The 19,274-nt window shown below is 33.2% G+C and overlaps 1 pseudogene; it reads right to left on the bottom strand.

Moving 5' to 3' along the window:
• Positions 1-17,189, bottom strand: part of LOC134251525 (calbindin-32-like) — a 36,179-nt pseudogene extending 18,990 nt beyond the window's left edge.
• Positions 17,190-19,274: the final 2,085 nt, after the last annotated feature.

The raw sequence follows: 19,274 nt of genomic DNA on the forward strand, positions 1-19,274 counted from the left end.
AGATCAGAATGCCGATAACAGTGGTACAGCCCTTTTACGATCAATGCCTATCTAATTGTATAGAAAAAGGTTGTACTACCGTAACTAAAGGGAGATTAAAGGATCGAAAAATGATTGTGGTCGCCGGGATCGGAATAATGATGTGGACAATTTTCACAATATACCAGACTGTAACGAATATTCTAATGTAACAATATCAACAATATGATGAGGTAAAATAAGGCAACAGGATTCAGTACCAGACATGTACCATAAAAGCAAGCAGAAGTTTTTTTTATGAGAGATAAATATGAAAAGTTCCTTTGAAACTAACAAGCAAGTACTAATCTGTACCAGGGTTGTGAGATGTGGATTTTCCCTCATATAAAAAAGGTAATAATAAATTGTTCATCAATCTTGGCTTTTTAAAAAAAAGTTTTTCTCTTACATGACCCCTTAATAATCTCCATGACCCCCCCCCCCCCCAAAAAAAAAATTCAAACAAGAAAGTTCTTGATACAGCTTTATAATATGATATCAAGGGATATTTATGAGACAGGTAAAATGTCGAAAAAAGCATACCCGCGAAATAATCTACAGAGATAGATCACGGGGACAGTGTTCCCTACTAATCACTTGCTAATAATGCTGTTACCATACAGCCAAAATGGAAAAGCTGCTATAAGAACAAAACTTTGGATTTGGCGATCAAACTACTGTAACTTATGATTTCTCAGGTACTAATAAAAATTGAATATTGTCAAATATCTTAAATCGTGAGATGTGAAATTGTGGTATCCTTCATTAAGAAATTTTATTTCCCCCAATCCTTTGCATGCCAACTTGTAAAAAGTTTAAAAACATATTTTTTCGTATCACTTACCTTGAGGTCCCAAAAGACCTACTGTGAATTTGGTTCGAAATTATAAGATATGTCGATAAAAATAAAACACGTACCTATTGATTTAGTTTCTTTGGATCCTTAGTTATTCCAAAATACTGTGAGTTGTTCATTATTCTTCAACGAATATGAATTAGATTAATGCATAGAATTTGCGTTTATAAATCCTGGAAAAGTAGATTTCTCATTATTTTAATATTCTATAATTCTCATTGAATCGTTTTTTTTAAATATTATTCATTGAAATATGAATTATCACGAATAATTCATTTATATATGAATCGATAACTGGTTTAATGTAAATAACCACCGTTAACGATCGAAAGGACTACACATAAATATACACATCTTGAGGAATAAACTTATTTCATTTCAAAAGTTGTGTGAAATGAGATAGATGCGCAAAAACTAAAAAAAAATCTTAAGAAAGGTTTTATTTGCGTCTCGAAGGATTCAGTACCTTTTTGCAAAGAATAAACAAGATACATTGAAACAGGTTTACCTTTTGAAGAAAAGAATCTCATTTTATCAACAACAAAAAAAGATGTAAATTTATCGAAAAAAAATTATTGTAAAATTCAAACCTATTATATGTGATAAAAGATTCTTTGTTTGTTTGATTTTTTGTTTGATTTTTCATTTAATTGCATTTTATTTTTATTATTATTTGTTAACATAATTCTAATTTATTAAACGACACAAATGAGGAGCAGAGCAAACAAGCACCACTAGAAGTATATATGAGATATAATCAGACGCTATGGAGGGAAGAGCATCCCCTGTCAACCTGTCACAGTCATTGTGTTTTCCTTGTCAAAATCGATAAAAGATAGAAAATCCATAACCAATTCAGTGTGTAAATAATGACCTGATAATTTGTGTGGAAAAAAGGTCAGCATTCGACTTATTAATGATAGATTGAACTTGCTAACAAGACCATTGTTTCGATGACCATAGAACCTGCCAACGAAAGTGATAATATTCTTGTTTCATTGACTTGTTTGTTAATAGCTTACCTCGTTAAGGAAAACGTTTTACGAAGATCCGTTAATACATGTATAGAGCTTGCACATGCGTATCTTACCTACTGGAAGGCATAAACCCTATATGCAGGTGATAAGGGTATACTACTGCATAAGTGAGAAGTTGACGATTGAAAAATCATCGCATTTATCACTGTTTTGTTGTTAGGTTACCAGTAACATATCTTTCTAGTAAAATATCTAAAATATGAAACAAATGTGACAAAATCATTGGAATCTTTATTTTGAGCTCATTTAGACATATGAATGGAAGTAATCATTGTTAATTAATAATACGTTGATGATGTATCTAAATGTCAAATTGGAGGCCAAAGCAAGTGTTTTCTTCTTATGAATAAGTTTTGAATAAATATCAACTTCACAGTACACTGTACTTTTGTGTACAACCAGAATGTAAAAAGTGTTGAAAAGTCATAGGTTTTGGAGTAATTGATTTTGGGTAAAATTTTATGATTTTAAATTTTCTTAAAGTTTCATTTCTAAAAAGAAAAATTTTTAAGCATCCGTGCACATCTGAGTTATATTACATTTCAAATATATTGTTACACAGTAATCAGGAAAGTTCAATACATGTATAAAACTGCGCAAAAAAAGAGGGGAGTATGGAACTTTTGTGAAAAACGTTGCAAAATTTCAAAGGAAAATGATACCTGCAAAACTCCGTACAGTGTATTTTCTATGGAACTAAATTCCCTGCAGGAATATTGTTTGTGTTGTAACCCTTAGTTGAACAGTCTGGCTTGCATTCATGAAGGCGTCATAAAAAAGAAAATCTTTTCTCTTTTATGACGCCTGCACGACAGCAGGCTAACAAAATTAATAATTCTTGTGTGTTTTATATACTCGTGAGGCAGTTTTTATATTGATCGAGATGCATCACCATTTGTCTATGTCAACAGGAAGTTTTGGACTTTTAACACTTGAGTCAATTCTTTGCAATACCCTGCACTTAAAAGTCATAAACCTCTCGGTTTTCCGTCATTCTGTTTTTGAGTGTTGTGATATCTAGGGGTTAAAGTGCCGAAAGACGTAGACATGTATCTGCATAAAATACTTTACCTTTTTTTCGAAATCTGAGGTTTTGCTTTTGTAATTTAAAAATGTTTCGAGGGAGGGGGGGGGGGGTGTCTGAAAATATGTAAAAGATTTTAAGATTATTCTGAAATTAAACATACATAAACACAAATTGACGGAATATATCACTTTATACTTTGTAGTGTAAGCATTTTTTTTTAAAAAAAATGGTCAAATAACCTCTTTTGAAGGTCAGGAATTTGTTACCCATATTTTGATTGTTTTCGGTTGAATTCACAACAATCATAAAGATGTCCAAAAAGTTATGAAATTAACTTTTAGTCATTCATATTTATACAAAATCAAACAACAAGGAGCTTTAATTTATAGCAGACTTCTCATACCGGCACTCTGTATCACAACTAGGAAGCATTAGCTTTTAATGTCCTTCTATGGTTACTTAACCATCCTGGTGAAACAATGAATTTAATTTTTTCCGTAACCAAAATTAAAGAATGCTCCATTAAACGAGTTAGAATAAGATTAAAGAGACAGCATTCGTCAATTTGCTCTCTCTACTGCCATTTTTCTAAGGCTTATGTGTTAAGCTTTGAAACACCAACAAGATTGCAGTTTAGAGTAACTGTTGCTATCATATTTTCACTGGAAATCCCGTCCACGCTATGTCCTGTGATGAAACATAATTTTTAAATTCATGTTTAATTTTTATGGCCGTTGTCAAAATAAAATCCTCACAACAGCCTTTAAGAATATTTTATTTCAAAATATATGGTCCTGTGGCCCGTTTTATGAAAGGACTTAGGACAAAATTTAATTCTTGTATAAATTTTTAATAAACATTATATCGAAAATTATTTTACACTTTTAAAAGGAATGTGGTTATGATATTTTTACACAAACAATTTCAAAGAGAAATATTAATTTTGCAAAATATTACAACAATCTGAAGTTTTTGGTCTTAGTCGTAAGTTCTTTTGCAAAATCCCAGAATAATTGGTTTTGTGTTAATATTGAATACAGGTTCAAAAACAGCAGGTATGTATGTTTACGGAGGTATTTTAGGACCAAGATATGCTAAGGACCATGTTGATAAATGCTGTTTTTTAATCTTATCTTAACTCGTTTGAAGGAGTAATCTTCAAAATTCAAAAGTTTCTAGTCTTGGGGAAAAATCTTAAATATAGTCTAAAGATTGCTAATAGTTTCCCAATCAGCAATGAAAAATGGAGATATCAAACAGTAATTATTTCTAGAAGTCCATTTAAACAGAACAAATCGGGAGCCAGGCAAACATTGACCTTCGAAAACATCAGAGGCGTGGTCTAATGCTTACTCTGATCAAAATATTGTCACTGTAGCTTAGAAGTCTTCTTAGTGTAAAGAATAGATATATCAAATGTATACCCCCCTAGCTGTGAAATATAAAGATTCATACATTCTTGCATTAGAATGATTTTTTTCAAATAATTTTTCATTCATGAGTATCTAAACAAAACTTGAAAGATGATTTTATTTCAATATCGCAAATGCAATAAATTTCAATATCACAAATATTTTTTTTAACATTAAATACATGTTAAGCGGTAAGATCAATTCTCATACAAAAAGAGAAGGTTGTTTGAAGCATGCACCCTCGTTCTATTAACATTTCATTTCATGCCATAATTCCTTTGGAGTAAAAATCAATTCATTATTTATAATCTTCCAACTGAATACCTTTATTTCCAAGATCAGATTATGTCTCAAAAGAGTGACAAATTAAAGACTTGGGTCCTTTGGGCGCTTTGAATTGATGAGAAAATCAATGTATAATAGACTGATTATGACCAATTTTATTGAATATGCACAAGTATGTTCAGCTAACTTGATACTAAAAGATTTCTAACAGACTGTGAGAAATTTGTGAATTATGGTCATGATAAAGCTCAACTAGTACATGTAGTTTAAATAAGAATACAATTATTCGATTAAGTATAAATGAATAATACGTTCATGTATCTTCTAATCTTCACTGACGTGTACTAAATATTTGGGCTTAAATAGAATTCCGATTTGTGTATTTTTCAAGATATTTTCATATATAACAAAATAAAAATTGATTTGCGTTTTTGTATTAAACTCATGAGGTACAAGTAAAATGTAATGTAATCCATTTTTACTTTATAACTAGCACGAAATATACGGAGATAACGAACAGTGTTCCAGTTAAAAAGTCCATAAAACAATACAAAATAAAAGCAAAGCAAACACGGACCGCCAAATAAACAGAAATGGGATCAGAAGTGGAGGAGTGAGCATGCTCTGCCGACCGGTCACATTCGCCGTGTGCTCTTTGTCATGATCGTAAAATAACGGAAAATCCGTCGTCAATTCAGTGTGTAATTTATGGACTAACAATTAGTTTGAAAAACGTCAGTCAGCATTTGAATCAATGATAAACTGTATTCGCTGTTCATTGTATCGACCAATAAACTTACGAAATGATGACTTTGAACGATACTGCTATTATTCATGTTTCATCTACTTGTTTGTCAATAATAACCTTGTTTTAGAAATTGTACATACGTAGAGCATGCTCTTTCATGTGTATCGAATCAACTGACAGATATTAACTACGTATGCAGGTCATGAAAGTATATTATGAATAAGTAAGGGAAGATGACGACTGGAAAGTTAAAGTCATCACGTAAGTCATAGAGCGTCGTTATTAGATTACCATTAATGTATTTTTCAAGTAAAATATCCAAATATGAAACAGATGTGTCAGACTATGGGGTATCTTTTATCTGAAGCTCATCGGGTTATATGGTATCGACTTAAGAAAGGAAATAACCATTGTTGACAATACGTCGTCGGTATATAATTATCTAAATGTTAATTTGAAGGCCACAGCAAGTGTTTTCTTCTTTTCACGTTTAAGATTTTGGACAAATTCTGCTTCATATGAATTCACGTATGTAGCACGAAAACAAGATTTTTTTTTGAAATATAGATTTCGATGATGTAAGATCTAAAGTGCAATATCAACACAAAGAAGGAATGTAGAACGGTAAAAATTAGATCCATTTAATGCGTCCATACTCACAAATTATACATGTATTTGTCGTTTATAATAGTGCAAATGTTGCATAAAAGTACAATATTTTAAAAGGATTAGTTGGATATAATGGCAATCTTGTGTTTGGGTTTAGTCTGACAATCACACGTCCTCATTAGAAATAAATTTTGTATAATGTGTGTTTTTTCCACCACGACACCAAAGGCTCGGCATCAAACGATCGGATCCGATATCAGTGTCCGTACCACCAGCTGTGGTTCATTTGTTGGTCAATATAACTGATGACCACAAGGTGCGTGGTACTGAAGTCGGTAGACAATGTGAAACTACTATATTATCAAATTATCTTAGACCATCGACTGTCTCTTTTTCTTTCTATTACATCAAGAGAAGTCGTTGATTTCTATAATTTTATAATGTCTGTCTTTCAATCAGAGATTGAAATAAATGACATCTCCACCACAGCAAAATTATAAGACGCAATCTTCTATTTCTAATGATTACAGCTGTATAGACCACTATATCGGTATATTTTCTTCTCTGTGCTTCCCCCCCCCCTTTATTTGAGGATCTTTTTTCTTATTTGATTAAAATATACAGCTGTTTTTCAATAAAAATGGAACTCGAAAATTCACTTACTAGTATTTCATTAAAACAATTTATATCCTTACAAGAACGAGAATCGAAATGATAAAAACAAAATGCATAAAAAATTTATTTCAATATTTACTAGTATTTCTTTCTTTAACTCTTTGGAGAAAAACCATCAACGGCAAATTTGCCTCACTTTTCAAACTATATTAGATAAAACTATAATAAAGCCAAATCCTTGTAAATAGACAAATATAATTAATGTCTTTATCATTTTTGAAAGTGTCTCCAAACGGAAAGTCCGATTTCGTAGGGGGCGGGTTGGAGTGGGCGTTGGTTGGATCCAAGTTCTGTCACTACCATTTTTCCCCTAAAAAGGCTACATTACCCTTATTTGACTATACTGCAACAAAAAGTGTGGGGGCTGCCTTTCTAGAACATTTCCTTTAGTAAAATGTTATCTCTTGAAAAAGGTGGAGGGAGCAGGCCCTACACACCCCACCGCCCCGCCCCGATGCTGCATATCAGAAACTACTGTGTTAAGTCTGAATGCATCACACTGTATAAACCTTTCCACGAAACCGTATTTAATCTTGCCAAATTATTAAACTAGTCTAATTTTCATAAAATTGCTTCTTTATTATAGGCAAAATACTGGCAAACAAGTTGGTGGAACAGTATAGTTTAAAGTTAATATTTCGTAAGGTCGTAAGTTCTGTGGTCGATATGATGACCTGGTCAGCAAAAACAACCTAACATTACGTCGAAAGCTGACTGACTTTTGATACAAATTATCAGGCCATTACTGAGTAATTACATATTGAAATTTGTACGGACTTTTCCATTTTTTTCATTCATGACAAGGAGAACAAGTCGAGTGTGACTGGTCGACAGTGAATGTTCACTTCTCCATGACGTCACTTAATTTAGACTCTTGTGTTTTAGCTGTCTGTGTTTGCTCTGCACCTTATTATGTTCCCCAAACGAAGTTGGGGAACATATTGTTTTTACTCTGTTTCTTATTATTATTATGTTCCCCAAACGAAGTTGGGGAACATATTGTTTTTACTCAGTTTCTTATTATTATTATTTTTCTTCTTCTTCTTCCTGGGTACTTTTTTGTCCGGGAGTGATCTTGTAAACTGTTCATCCGACTTAGGTAAAACCTTTTTAGGGTCAGTAGGCATGTTATGTAGATTTGCGGAAGTCATTTTGCGCGCACGTGCTTGCAAGAGCGTGCACGTGCAACACGTGAAATGACCGATTTAATTGACATAGGCGTAACTTTTTACATTTTTTATGAAATGCTTTGAAAATCATCATATTAGGATATATTAGTAACATAGACAATATGACATGGTCAAAATAGCAAGATCTCACGCGCATGCACGTGCACTTCGCTCTGATTGGCTGAAACTAAAGTCTCAATATCTTTCTTGTTTTTTGACAAAATCCTTTGAAATTTTGAACTTTGCCATGCATTAGGATATTCTACAACATGATATATAGCAATTATCTTGAAAACACGTGCATGCACGTGCGCTGCAATCTGATTGGCTAAAACTTTAAATAGGTATAACTCCCTTGGTTATCAACCAAACAGGATGGGATTTGGAACATAGATAGATATAATGGACTTCTACAAGAAAGTATGGTCACCATACACATGCATACACGTGCGTGTACGTGCGCTGCAATCTGATTGGCTTAAACTTTAAATAGGTATAACTCCCTTAGTTTTCAACCAAACGGGGTGGGATTTAGAACATAGATAGATGTAATGGACTTCTACAAGAAGGTATGGTCACCATGCTCATGTATGCACGTGCGTGCACGTGAAATGAGAAAAATCAAAAATACTCTTGAATGAGCGTATTTTTTAACACTTTTGAATTAAATACTTTCATATTTAGTATATTAAAATATATAGATTGTGTAGACATGATGATATGGTCATTATGCACATGCATTCACAAGCGCACGCGTGCAACGCTAAAATTTGAATGAACTTGGTAGACTTCTAGGTAAACGTTGTTAAAGTCTCAAATGCATAGCGTTTGTCTTATTTAATGAAGCTTACAAGGAATATGGCACCAAAAGGGAGTTGGGGAGCGTTTGGGGAACATCTGTAACGGTCCCCGTTACAATTAGCACTAGTTATTTTTCTTCTTCTTCTTCTTCTTCTTCTTCTTCTTCCTGGGTACTTTTTTGTCCGGGAATGATCTCGTAAACTATACATCCGACTAAGGTGAAATGTTTTTAGGGTCAGTAGACATGTTATGTAGATTTGCGGAACGAAGGTCATTTTGCGCGCACGTGCTTGCAAAAGCGTGCACGTGCAACATGTGAAATGACCGATTTAATTGATATAGGTGTAACTTTTTAAATTTTTGATGAAATGCTTTGAAACTTATAATATAAGGATATATTAGAAGCATAGACAATATGACATGGTCAAAATAGCAAGATCTCACGCACATGCACGTGCGCTTTCCTCTGATTGGCTGAAACTAAAGACTCAATATCTTTCTTATTTTTTGACGAAATCCTTTGAAATTTTGAAAATAGCCATGCATTAGGATATCCTACAACAAGATATATAGCAATTATCATGAAAACACGTGCATGCACGTGTGCTGCAATCTGATTGGCTTAAACTTTAAATAGCTATAACTCCCTTGATTTTCAACCAAACAGGATGGGATTTGGAACATTGATAGATATACTAGACTACTACAAGAAAACATGGTCACCATGCACATGCATACACGTGCATGTACGTGCGCTGCAATCTGATTGGCTGAAACTTTAAACAGCTATAATTCCCTTGGTTTTCAACCAAACGGGGTGGGATTTAGAACATAGATAGATGTAACGGACATCTACAAGACGATATGGTCACCATGCTCAAGTATGCACGTGCGTGCACGTGAAATAAGCAAAATAAAAAAAACACTTGAATGAGCGTATCTTTTTGATACTTTTGGATTAAATGCTTTAATATTTATTATATAAAAATATATAGATTGTGTAGACAAGATGATATGGTCATTACGCACATGCATTCACATGTGCACGCAAAATTTGAATGAACTTTGTACACTTCTGGGTAAACGTTATTAAAGTCTCAAATGCATCGAGTTTGTCTTATTTAATGAAGCTTACAGGGAATATGGCACCAAAAGGGAGTTCAAGTGTAACGCTTTTCCCCGTTACAATTAGCACTAGTTTGTTTTGTTGCAGTGGACTTTTGCGCTTAATGTTACATTCAATCTCAATTGTCTATTGGAATCAACCAACCCAGAGAATCAGACTCATATAGCACAGAGACTCATAGGATCAGCATAGGTCAATTTAATCTTATAAAAGTTTGATAAGATTAAACTACTCCAATACTTATACTCAGAGACTTATGTGATCAAACTAGTCAAATCCTCAATGAGTCTGATAGGATCAACTTGTCTAATAAAAGATTCTGAAATTATAAAACTCGATCAGACAAATAGAGTTCTAGTTTTGTGAAGAGTTTGAATGGTTTACACTACTCCAGTCTTACAAGGAGTCTGGTCGAGTCAAACTTGTCTAATCCTCTAAGTGCCTGATAGGATCAAACTAGTCCAATCATGTTAACAAATTTAGCAATAAACAACCATAACATGACACCAATGATATTCATGCAATTACACAGATGAATTATATAATGTTAGCAATCAGAGTCATGTAATAAGCGAATCAAATGCTATTCATCAGCATTACTCCTTTGTTATATTTATTAATGAAGCTTTAATTTTCCGTCACTTTATGGAAATATTAGCACAACACTTAGTCTCGTCGATCAGATAAGGCAAGTCATTATTTGTGATAGTAATCCGATTACAAGGAGTCAGTGATATACGACTTACCAACGTAGAAGCTATTGTCAAGAATTCCATAGAAGTAAATTTATTATTAATTTGTCACCCATCACTAAAATTTCTATTCCACTTTAATCAGTAAAACAAAGCCTGTCATTAGAACTAGAGCTTGCAATTCTATCATTGAAAAGTCACTGTCAGATACATATTCTTCCGAAGAAAAATTTATGGTTTCGGTTTACATATTGATTTAGAAACATTCTCTTGTTTTACTAAAATGCATACACTTTTTAGCTCACCTGAGCCAAAGGCTCAAGTGAGCTTTTCTGATCACAATTTGTCCGTTGTCTGTCGTTGTTGTCGTCGTCGTTGTCGTCGTTGTAAACTTTTTACATTTTCGACTTCTTCTCAAGAACCGCTGGGCCAATTTCAACCAAACTTGCCACAAAGCATCCTTGGGTGAAGGGGATTCAAGTTTGTTCAAATGAAGGGCAACGCCCTAATTCAAGGGGAGATCAAAGTTTTAATTAATGGAAATTTGGAAAAATCTTTTAAAAATCTTCTTCTCAAGAACCACTGTGCCAGGAAAGATGAAACTTATGGGGAAACATCATCAGGTAGTGTAGATTCAAATTTGTTCAAATCATGACCCCTGGGGGTAGGGTGGGGCCACAATGGCCGACCAAAGTTTTACATAGAAATATATAGGAAAATTCTTTAAAAATTTTCTTCTCAAGAGTAACAAAGCCATCATTGATCATATTTATTTGGAAGCATCCTCAGGTAGTGTAGATTCAAGTTTGTTCAAATCATGACCCCCGGGGGTAGGGCGGGGCCACAATGGGTAATCAAAGTTTTACATAGAAATATATAGGAAAATTCTTTAAAAATCTTCTTCTCAAGAATAACAAAGCCATAATTGATCATATTTATATGGAAACATCCTCTGGTAGTGTAGATTCAATTTTGTTCAAATCATGACCCCCGGGGGAAGGGCGGGGCCACAATGGCCGACCAAAGTTTTACATAGACATATATAGGAAAATTCTTTAAAAATCATCTTATCAAGAAAAGCAAAGCCATGATTGGTCATGGGACTACTTTTGGATATAAACTATTCAATAATAATCCAATTTCTACTTTTTTCCAGCCAGAGTACTCAGGTGAGCGATGTGGCCCATGGGCCTCTTGTTTTAATTTTGTGCTTTAAAGCAACACAATTATAACTGAGAATCTTTCATCGATATCCATGTTCAGTCAACAATCAAGATGAGGTATTCTGACATGTGGACTAAAAAAATTACATTGTTGTGGATTGACATATCAGTGACCATCTGGACGATCCACGGTGAAAAGAGAAACACCGTGGATCGTCACCCTTGGCTAGCGAAGATGATCAGTGACACTATCTTTTTACTTTTTATTGCCCAAACCTGTGAGAATCTCTCTCTGAATTTCGAAAGAATGAAATATATATATCCATTTTTTTTTATATTTAACTGGTATGATAGCACAACTCAATGCTCCTTGGAGGCTCTACATTTTGGTCTCAAACATTCAAATCATTGAAAGTCTATTTGAAATTTTGACTTGTATTGTTTGGGACCCAAAGAGTATGATGAAAATTACAGCAAAACTTAATCAGCAAAGGGAATAATCTAAGAAAAGAAATATATACTGAAGTGGCTTTGTACTCAGACATTCCAATATATCTTTTTACAAGAAAGAAAAGTTTTCGGATGAATTTCTGCTATTTTATTGTTTGATAAAATACTACATGTATAGATAAGTCAAGATATCTTGACTTTTAAAATTTCAACATGGGGTTAAGCTAATTATCAATCAACACTGACCAAGAACTGGTTATTTTTAGAATTCAACTTACAGTTTGATATGCATTAGTGCCTTTAGAGAATACTTATACCTTTGGCTATGTAAAGATTTTATTTTATAGAAGTGTTTTATAAACATTTGTTCAGACTTTCGTTTTAAGCAAGGCAAAACTTGACGTCAGTATAAACTACTGATGATACCGTTCAAGTTGCTTTCAGCTTCTGTTTCATTGATTTGTTGCCATCTTAATGCATTCAACGCATTCCATATGCCTCTTATATTGGAGTTATCGGTGAATCACAGTAGATCTAAGGTCCATTTTATGTACGATTCTTCGAAAAAGGTCTGTGCTGCATTTGTTAACACCATTTTGAAGAGAATTCATTGCAACTTAACTTCTCTTAATGTCACATTAAATAACCGCCAGGACAAATAACTCAACCTAAATTAAAAGATCAGCAGACACATAATCCTACTTTCAGTCGATTGACTTCTATATTAAGGAACAGATTCTTTAAAATATGTTCTTTTTTACTGCGTCTTTCTTGGTAAAATCAGAATACTCAGTATAGATAATAATCACAGACTACGTTTTCACTACGTTATGTAATGTGTCACACCGTTATCGCATGTTCTGGGACGTCTTAAATTTTTTCCATATTTGATGGAATGCAATAATTCCTATATATCTTTCTGGTGCAGATTGACTAGAAATGCGTATGAGTGTAAACAAACAATAAACCTACTTAAACAACACGGCAAAGGCGAAATATGTCTTCTATATGGTAAATATACAGTGTATAAACTCTCGACAAGGGATAGAAATGAATGGTTGTATTGATTCTGAACCAGGACCCAATTTACTAAAGGCATCTGATGTATTCGCTGGAATAAGAAAGGGAGGGTGTCAAATTTACTGCATAGAAAGCAATGTAAAACTCATCTAGACCTAAAAAGCTTGCTTCCAAAATCGATTTGCTGCAAGGTATTTACAAATAAAAAAAATCATAACGAAAGAGAAAAACGGTAATAGTAATTAGAAACCTTGCATGATACACATCTGGGATGAAAGTAGCAAACGGTGCTATCAATTAAGGAGACTTCTTTAGAGAGACCCGCACAAGAACATTTCTTGTTTTGTTTCATCCGAAATAAAAGTCTTTTGAGCTTCATGATGCAAATAGTTTTATCATTTATGGAAATATTAAAACGTTATTTGCAGGTTTTTGACGGCCATTTTGACAAAACAATGATTGTTTCTGATCTCTTGTGGTTGTTTTAAAATATTGATTTTTATCAAAGATAATTGTCTTAGCGAAGTGGAGAAGTATATATTGAAAACAAAGCCATGGGCAAAAATCAAATACATCATGCATAATTGGAATCGATAAAATGAGCACAAGGCGTAGTACAAATGTAAAAAGTAAAAGAAATAGATGACTGTTAATATCATTTGAATGACTTCAGGAATGCATACGGCGAAGTAGACTGAATTATCTTTCTCAATTTTATCGCTTGGTAAATAATTAAAATCTGAATTTTTTGAAATGTGTTGATATTGAAACAAGAAATTATGTTCAGCAGTCCAGTAATATATTGATACAAATTCAGAGCACCGACCTCTGAAAACATCAAAACATCAGAGATGGGATCAGATGGCTTGGAGGAGTAAACATCCCTAGTCTACATGTCACACTGACAGTGTTCTCATTGATCTACATGAATCATAAATATACCTCTTTCCTTTTGAATTTTGATTTTAAGAAAGAGAGGACGCACAAAGAGTGTAAAAATTATGAACACGTGCTCACAGAAATAATACAGTTACTTCTAATCTTAAAACCCTAGTAGTCTGCTTTCTGATCAAAATAAAATAACAGAATAAGCATTTTCATGATTTTTGACTCTATACACTGATGTATCTTTTGCCACCTAACGCAGTAATTATGTTTTTCGGAATTACTTGCAGAGAATTTCTACTTATATTTTGAATATTGTTCGTTATCTCCATATGTTTCATTCTTTTAAAAAGTTTTTCATTTTACTTGAATTCCTAAACATTATCGTTCTCAAATCCTCTGTGGTGAACGGAGGGCAACAGTCTAGCTATCGGTTTAACAGTCGGACATGTTAAACATGTACATTGTTTCGGAAGTTTACTAATGAAATTTTCGGTTATGTATATAAATGTTTTTGGTATTGAGGTGAAATTTTTCGGATATGCCAAATCGATTTTCGGTAAATGCAAAACTGTGATTTTTATTCATCTTTTGAGCCTGTTTTCTGCAGGAATACAAATAACATTTCAAAAAAGCTTTCTAAAAATTATCTAAAGCCAAGCATTCTTCAAATTGATTTCTTATAAACAAGTAAGCGCGCAACTGGTTGACCGCTGGAACGTAAGCACTAAGTACCCACTACAATGTTCGTTTTGAGAATGTTCAACTACAGATCCTGACCTTCGGGTTCTGATATAAACCATTCAATATTTCTTTTATAGGTCAACCATCTTAAAATAAAATGATGGTAGTAAATATTCTATATCTAACTTTTTTTTTTTTAATTGAAAGATTGATGCAATTTATACAAACCGTTGTTAGCTTTTCCGCTAAGTCAACAATGCATTGTTAGTAAATAAACTAAGAGAATTGATCGCCTTTAATGCCACTAAAATAAACAAATGCCTTTTGTACTCTGGGCGTTTACTTCATTAAACATTGACCCAATCTATACTTGAAAATATTTACAGACCGCATTTTCTAAAACTGTATTATAAGTCCGAAACTTAATAGAGAAATCAACACAGATATTTTTAACATATGTATATATATGTACATGCTTTCTAACATAAAATCTAATAATTGTCAATTTTGTTACTTTTGAATACAATAAGATCTAGAACAAATTATTTTTGAAGTGTACATTCATAAAAAAATAAATATGAAATCATTATGAAATTCAGAACTAACTTCATGTACATGGTCATATTCGTTGTCAACGTCTCACGAACTAGAATACGCTATTGTTATACAAGTTAGTACGAAATGAGAACAATATCAAAACCTTGTTTTAAATTTGAAATGTTGTACGTATGGAAAGTATCAACCTAAAGCTTGATTGTTCCTGACAATATCTTAGAAAAAACTAAGGCTAGAACTCAGCAAAATGAAAAAAGATCTTTTCAGAAAGCGCTACTTCTTGAATTAATTCAGCTTTGCTCAGACAAAAGTGACAAATTAACATGCATGTTCGGATGGATGTTCACTTTGAAAGTAAGTAAAGCCACAATAATTTCCTAATCAAGGTTTTATTATGCTTTGTACAAAACAAAAGATCGTCGATGTTAAACCTTGGCAATTTGTGCCAACTGTTTGCCAACATTAAGTTTTATTGACCAGAATTGACATTTTGTAGCAAGTAAAATCGTTAAGCAATCCTTTTTTCGCCACAGTTAATTACTTTAGAGATTTCGATGGAAGCCACAGGTGCGAAATTATGTTTACGGGCACATTTTAAGAATTGTCTCAATAGTGAAGGATATACTTGAAAGAATGGAGTACCTTAAACATCAAAAGAGTTTAATTAAAATGATTCATAAATTGATCTTGGACAAAATGTTCGTATTTTTTTCTGTTTAATCAAATACAAAGAAATTTGGTACTAGCCTAGTTGCTGGTGTTACAAATTCGTTGCCTTAATTTGAAAATAAACTTGTCGAGATCTTGTCAGATGGTTTAGTTTGTATTTTTCCACATCACATGATTATTAATATTTCCTTTGGTGCACAGGACGAGAGGATACTTTTTTCTGATCTTCAGACAGGAAAGAGAAGTCATTATTCATTTTTAAAAAAAACTCCGTTTAATGACAAACGGAATGGGTCGATGGCTTTGGTTGGGATATATCATAGTATTGTAGGAATTTAGGAAATGGAGAATTGATTCTCGGTTTGGAATTACAGAAATTCAATCAATGGGAACAACGCATAATAATAAATTATTCTTTCAAGATTTTTTTCATGCAGATTAATGTTTCTTTTGTTATTTTATGCCAATACCAAAAACAGACTCTCTGATTGAGGTCTGGGTGTGCTGTATTTGCTTGGAGACCCTACTAATGTAACACAGCAATATCTCAGCTATCTTTGCTTTGACGACGAATGGCTTAGCTGAAGCCTAAAGCGGGATACAATGTCATCGTGGCCTATTCAATTACACATCACTTTAGTAGTTAAGAGAACAAACATGCAAATATTAACATATTGTGTCACTGTCATGACACATAATTAATTAACTTTATCGACCACGTCGGCTTTTTCAAACAATCTTCAAAGACAGAGTTAGAACTGCATTCAATTTTCGGCTCCACAGTTCTTGTCGCAGACAGATTGTGCTTTAATGTTCGTACTTATTTTTGGTCACAAATGGTGACAAGTTGTAACTGACTGAGCAAAACGTCTTTAAGCGCCCCTTAACTGACCTTAAGTTGTACTCACCTCTGGTCCAATATCTTGGGTATTGATGCTTGTCACCAGCTGTGTAAGAAAACTGTCGAGTTCGCTTCCTTCAATAAATCCATTACCTACAAATGGAAGTAAAAACTCCAGGTATAACCAGGTTACAGTTAGATAAACATTGCTTGACCCTTCAATATACATGAAGAAATGTTGCATCTTCTGAACTCACCGTCTGTATCATAATGATTCCAAACTTCCATAAACTGTTGTGCAGACAGAAGTTTAAATTCTCGAGTTTTTAAATCTCTGAATTGCCGCAGAAAATTTGAAGTCTTATCCGACGACGTTGCCATGATGGAGTTTTACCTCAAGTATCAACTTCTCCTCAACTTTGCAGTCTCTTTTGACAGATGTAAACTGTCATTCGCGCATGCGCAGATACTAGTACTTTTTCAGTCAAGAGCAGAAGTAACAGGTGGCAAAATATACCACAAAATATTTTAGAGAAGAAAGAATAAAACAGAAAACTTGAAACTGTGATCGATATTGATCCAGACTAGTTCTCTAGTCCGATGTTAACCCTGCCTTCTGTACTGGCTTATTGACAGGCCACGGATCAAGTTTGCATTCATACAACAGTTTTGTAATTTTTATTGATTCAGATAGAAAAAAGGCGACAAGAAAGTTTATGTCGTACAATTTTTTTCACTTCTAAGCTTGTTGAATAGAATTTGAATGGTAACTCTTTCTTTAAATTTGATTATAATATCGTCGTGATAAAAGTACTTTCATATTGATTTAATCATTATTGTGAGAGAGAAAAAAAGATATCTATCTATAGTTCTTATAAACGAAAAATCACGCGATCAGTTTAATTCACAGATGCATTGTCGAGCTATCAGACAGTAAATCAATACTTGGTAGTTTACTCTTATATATCCCCGAGGCATCAGGGAGCAAACGATACAGGACAGGTAAGTAGAGCAGTCAGGCGCCTTCTACCTTCGACCTACTGCCCTCTCCTAGAAATTTTTGCAATGTGACTACTTTCAGATTTTTTATTTAGATTAGAAAGTTCTGTTATTTTCATTGTCGTTTCTGTAGTCTCTCCTTCAAACCACCTTCCTCCCTAAACTTCTCTCACGTTTTAAGCAGTGGCCTCTTAATTATCTCTTTTAATATGACTGGTGGTGTCCTAAAAATAAGGTATTTAGCTCACCTGAGCCAACGTAAGCTTTCTTGGTTACATTTTTGTTCTAGATGTTGTCTGTCCTTCGGCAATTGCTAGACCAAGCCCCTTTCTCTACTCCTCTCAAAAATATTACCGTATCTGCTGTAAAGGAGAAAATTCAGACATTCGATGTTAAAATTTTATTAACAGTTGTAGATTCTCAACAACTTATAAAAAATATATTTTAATTAAATAAAATTTTGAAAGTCAGTACATCATAACAAAGGGCTTTTCTTCACTTTATACATGTACAACCATTTGTACGTATTTCTTCAATAAAAATGGAACTCAGAATTTTTCACATTCTGTTAAAATTCACTGTGATTCTACACACACACTAAACTTGATAGGAAAGGAATGCTGGGATACCTCATAGACAAAATTTATATAGTCATTGGAGACCGGGACTTGCAACAACCTGTTGGGATTCCGATATATGCCACATGTATTTGTGCTCTTTCATTGGCCAACCTGTTTTTATTTTCCTACGAAGCAGAATTTTATTCAGAAATTTCTACACGTGAATAAGAAAACACTTGATGTGACCTTCAACTAGACATCCAGATTCTAATATTTGATGAGTTTTCCTTATATAACAATAGTTGAGTTCTTCAAAACAAATATGTCCATTTGATATATTGAAATTGACGACACCACAGGTATATATGTTTTATATTTTGATATTTTACTGAATATAAACGATAAGAAATCAAATAACAACTTAATTGTAGCTGTATGATTTCACATTTTTCATCTTCAACTTTATTTATTTATGAAGTAATATTCCACTATCACTAACATAAGGGGTTGACGTCTCCGAAATTTTTTGACACTTAAGAACATATTCAACCTATCTAAGGTCGTATCTGGCTGACATTTTTCATTACAATTGATATAGGATTTTGTTTTCATACAAATATGACTATGGAATACACGTAGATCGTTTACCTGATCAAAAATGTTGGCAAATGGCCAGGTGACCGGTCGAGAGGGATACTTACTCTTCCAAGGCACCTGATTCACCCTTCTGAAATTTCCGGGGCCCGGTATTTATGTCTTCTCTACAGGTTTGTTTCATTTGTAGAGTTTTTTTTATACCAGTTTCAGTTATGTTCACTTTTTTCATCAAAGGATTTTTTTCCCAAGAAAAATAATAATCATCTTAATTAACAGGGTATTTCAATTTATATAACTAATCTTTCTTGAGAAATAAAAATTTACTTAATTAAAAATAAAATAGATTGCTAATTATCCTTGTTTTTATCTTTAACATTGAAAATTGTTCTGCCACCA

This window comes from Saccostrea cucullata, unplaced genomic scaffold (assembly GCF_032062105.1).
Source record: "Saccostrea cucullata isolate Sc308-1 unplaced genomic scaffold, CSIRO_AGI_Scuc_v1 ctg1693, whole genome shotgun sequence".
Lineage (NCBI taxonomy): Eukaryota > Metazoa > Mollusca > Bivalvia > Ostreida > Ostreidae > Saccostrea > Saccostrea cuccullata.